The sequence below is a fragment of the Hydra vulgaris genome, chromosome 05, assembly GCF_038396675.1.
Source record: "Hydra vulgaris chromosome 05, alternate assembly HydraT2T_AEP".
Lineage (NCBI taxonomy): Eukaryota > Metazoa > Cnidaria > Hydrozoa > Anthoathecata > Hydridae > Hydra > Hydra vulgaris.
In genome coordinates, this window is record NC_088924.1 from 37,632,501 (window position 1) to 37,637,500 (window position 5,000).

The 5,000-nt window shown below is 25.4% G+C and overlaps 1 protein-coding gene and 1 long non-coding RNA gene across 3 annotated transcripts in view; one reads left to right on the forward strand and one right to left on the reverse strand.

The window, feature by feature from the left end:
- Positions 1-3,778, forward strand: part of LOC136080043 (uncharacterized) — a 7,886-nt gene extending 4,108 nt beyond the window's left edge. For both annotated transcript variants that reach the window (XR_010638405.1, XR_010638406.1), the window contains exon 5: positions 3,616-3,778. This is a non-coding gene — a long non-coding RNA (uncharacterized LOC136080043). The remainder of the gene's footprint in view (positions 1-3,615) is intronic.
- LOC136080362 (mucin-2-like) overlaps positions 1-5,000 on the reverse strand; it is a 200,982-nt gene that overhangs the window by 16,663 nt on the left and 179,319 nt on the right. The gene's annotated exons all lie outside the window — the stretch shown is intronic.

Sequence of the window (5,000 nt, forward strand, 5' to 3'; positions counted from 1 at the left end):
GCATTATTTTTCTTAATAAAAATGTAGATGTTTCTTACTTTTGTCACATTTATTTTAGACAGAAAAACTGTAAGTTAGCAAAGTTCATTTAATAGAGTTACCTTTGCAGTTATATAGATTCTAACGTAAATAATTTTGTTTTATTGTTTGAGTTTCGATTTTATCATTAATGCTACTTAATTTTGCCTGTGACTGTATGTATATATATATATATATATATATATATATATATATATATATATATATATATATATATATATATATATATATATATATATATATATATATATATATATATATATATATTTATATATATATATATATATATACACAGTAAACTCCCGGTTATTCGAACCTCCAAGGGGTATAAGAATTTATTTCGAATAACCCAAAACTCGAATAACTGAATATGCTCTTTAAAATGACCTACTTTAAGTTTCTTTCAAATTTTAATAAAAGTAGAAAGTAAAAAAGAAAAAGACCCTTGGAATTTGGTGCTACTTCAGTTTTATCCTTGTAAAATAATAAATATTTTACAATTCGTTGAAAATATAGTCCATTTTTTTTTTTTGTTGTTCCTTTAATATGTTTTTTTATCTTCAAGGGGAGCAAAATTGTTTCAAACAACTGCAGGTTCAAATAACTGCATTTCTGCATAACAGCATTTGCATGAGTTTGTTAAAGAAAATTCACAGGAAATGAAAATTACTTCGAATTAGCAAATTTATATATATATATATATATATATATATATATACACTGTGTGACAAAAGTTATCGTACGCTAAGAAAAAAAAAAAAATATTCAATATAGACACAATTTTTCTGCTATATTTAATGAAAATTATTATAATTTTTTTTTTAATAGTATTTATTTTGGTAATTTCTGAATTTTTTGGAATTTATATTGAAATAACATTAAAATTAGGCTCAAAATTTGAAAAAAGTACATTAAAGATGATGACAAAAGTTATCGTACACTTGGCGTATACTAATATTTATTTAACTCCAAACCGTTATGTCCACCATTTTTCATACATTTTTGAAAATAAAGTAAACTATAAACACTTTAAGATTATTTTCAATTGTTTTAAATGAATTTTTTGGTTAAAAAAAAGTAAAATGAGCTCGAAATGGGTTAAGACCACTGTAGAAATTCGTAAGCTAATAATTAAGCATTGGAATGAAGGAAAATCGTTAAATTGTATTGCAAAAATTGTTGATTCTAAAAAATCCACAGTTTCTTCAATTATTACCAAGTTCAAAAAAACAGGAAAATTAGCTGATTTGCCCCGAAGTGGTCGTCCAAAAAAACTGAATAAGCGTGCTGAACGAAGCTTAGCTTCCACAATCAAGAAAAATCGTTTTGTAAGTGCCAAAACTTTAGCTTGCAAAATAGAAAACCATTTGGGGGTTAAAATTAGTCCAAAAACAGTCATTCGAAGTCTTAAAAGACAAGGAATAGTGAGTCGCGTTCCAAGAAAGGTTCCTTGTATTAGTGATAAAAATTGTAAGCTTCGATTAAACTATGCTAAAACGTACATTGATATGCCAGACTCATTCTGGAATAAAGTCTTATGGACAGATGAGTCTAAATTTAATGTAAAAAGATCTGATGGTAGAATTCGTGTATGGCGTTCATCAAAAAATTGCTTAGAAAATGGAACTACAGTCTGAACATTTAAGCACGGAAATGGATCAGTTATGGTTTGGGGATGTATGTCGGCAGCAGGTGTTGGAAAGTTAGTATTTATTGAAGGAAATATGGATAAACATTACTATAAATGTATTATTAAAGAAAATGTTGAACAATCAGCACGAAATCTTGGTATTGGTGATGACTTCGTTTTTCTTCAAGATAACGATCCCAAACATAAGGCCATAGATGTGATGGAATTTATGGAAAAAAAAGGTTGGGACATACAAAATCATCCACCTCAAAGCCCTGATTTGAATGTAATAGAACATTTATGGGATGAAATCGATAGACGAATAGATAGAACAGGTGTAAACACCATTGAACAATTAAAAGTCCAAATTGTAAAGACGTGGGAATCAATCGATCCGTCTATTACAAAAAAACTCATTGAATCGATGCCAAGACGTCTTGCTGCTGTTGTAAAAGCTAAAGGACAAAATACACGATACTAAAATATAAGTTTAGTTCCCATAATATTTATCAAAGTGTACTATTTTGAAAGCGTACGATAACTTCTTGTCACCTTCTTTTTGTTACTTTTCATGCTTTTTCATCAAGATATTAAAATAAAATTTTTTTCTAGTTCTGTTTTTTTAATTTTTGTTTAAATAATTATAAATCAAATAGTTTTTATTCAGTTTTTAACTTGTTCCTTGCATTTCTTTTATTCTAAATTAAGAGTTTGTAATTTTTTTAAAGTGTACGATAACTTTTGTCACACAGTGTATATATATATATATATATATATATATATATATATATATATATATATATATTAGGGTGGCTCTTAAAACAACATTTTTGAAAAAAACCTGTTCTGACCCCTTTATTTTGTTCTATATAATACTAAAACACAAGGTTTAAAATTTTTTTGAACAAAAAATTATTTTAGGGGTAGCTCAAGACCCTTAAAAATTTGACTGGTCTCTAAAATTTTGAAAACAAAAATTTTTCTAAAGTATGTCAACCTGGTACTCAAAAGAAGCGAAATTATATAAAAACTTCAAAAACAGTAATCACTTTACAAAAAAAGCATGTTTAAAAAAACTGTTTTTTTAAAACTTGAAAATAATGACTTTTTTTATTTTCAGCTTAAAAACAATAGTTTTTATGCATTTATTTAAGAAAAAAGTTATTTTTTTGTAAATTGATTATTATTTTTAAAGTTTTTATATAATTTTGCTTCTTTTGAGTACCAGGTTGACATACTTTAAAAGAACTTTTATTTTCAAAATTTTAGGGACCAGTCAAATTTTTAAGGGTCTTGAGCTACCCCTAAAATAATTTTTTGTTCAAAAAAATTTTAAACCTAGTGTTTTAGTATTATATAGAACAAAGTAAAGGGGTCAGAACAGGTTTTTTTCAAAAATGTTGTTTTAAGAGCCACCCTAATATATATATATATATATATATATATATATATATATATATATATATATATATATATATATATATATATATATATATATATATATATATATAATTTATATATATATATAATTTTTATATATATATAATTTATATATATTTATGTAATTTGTTTATCTATATATTTTATATATAATAATAATAATCCATTTATTTAACCATAAAATTTGAAAATTTACAATAATATTTATAAACTCACATAAATAAGGTTAGGTGTCACTCGTATAGTTAAAAACTAGTCAATGGAGTGACACCTGAACCTATAATTATAAATTATATATATAAATAAGTTATATATATATATATATATATATATATATATATATATATATATATATATATATATATATATATATATATACATATATATATATTTATTTATTTATTTTTACTTTTTAAATTTAATAATAATTATACTAATTTAATAACATTTTTTTTTTACGTTTGCTTTCAGAATACTAATGGTACAAGTTTTGTTTTTTGATTTAGATTCTGTATCTCAATGATATCCTGGCCAATCGATACGATATCCTGTTAATTGTAGTTTTATATATTGCATAAATATATATGCAAACACTCACACACATAAATTTTAAAGAAAATATTTATATTTTTATATATATATCTATAAATTGTATATTTTAAGCTTTTTTATATTTATCATTGTATATTACTGTTTGTATTAATTATTGTTCAAATTACAATTAGTTCAAATTTACAATTTAGTTTTATTTGCCAATTCAATATATATTATAGCCACGTTTAATTGCGTTTAATAATATTTGGCGATATTTTATACAGCGCATTTAAGCGTTGGTTCAACGTTATATTTCAACCTTTACTCGACGTCTTTGAGTCACGTTAAATCGACGTTTTACTAACAACGTTACAAATCCTTGCAAAATAGACTGCTTTAACAGCGTTTATGCAACGCTTTTTAAGTAACGTTTTTTCAACGTTAAGTTGCGACGTTAATACAACGCTTTTTATGTAACGCTTTTTCAACGTTTATTTGCGACGCTTTTGTAACGTCATTTAGTAACGTTTTTTCAACGTTACGCAATAACGTTTAATCAACGTCTATTAAACAACGTTACATATCTTTGCAAAATCGATTACTTTGTCAACGTTTCCGCAACATCTTTTGCGACCGGTTTTCAACGTTGATTCAACGTTGTCATGTTTGCTGGGTAACAATCTTTGAAAATTTAACCCAAAGAGAGTAAACAGATGTAACAAGTAAGCATTCGGAACGATAAAAAATTCAAAAAATATATGAAATAATTAAACTAATGCAAAAACTTCAATATTTATATTAATCAAGGGAACCTGAAGATTATAACAATGCTTTTTGTTTTAGTACTTTTTATTATTTCGAATAAATAAGCGAATATTGATGCTAATCAGCGACACCAACATCTGCACAGTGTCTTTGGCAATTTTTTCCTTACTAATATCAACTCTCTAATCAAAACTTTAGCTGTACTTATTGTTTTGTCAACTCCCCAAAATTACTAAATGGGACAAAACTAAGGGCAGTTTAGTGGGTTCAAGTTTTTTGGTATGAATTTGATGTCCAAATTAATCCAATGATTTATACTTGAACTTGTTGTTGACATGCCCACAAACAATTGAAGTGTAAATTTTTGGACCAAGGAGCTGTTTGATGTTACATTTGATGTACGTTTCGTCATCCATAGTTATGCAACCATTAAATTTTGTAGGAACTACGTCATAAAGTTTTTGATCTCGGTTTCGCAGTAAGTAATTGCATGTCTGATCGGTTTGGATATTTAATGGTTCGATAAGACTTGAAATTATTACTTTAACAATTTCAATTTAACTTTCCTGACAAAAAACTTGAAACTTTATAC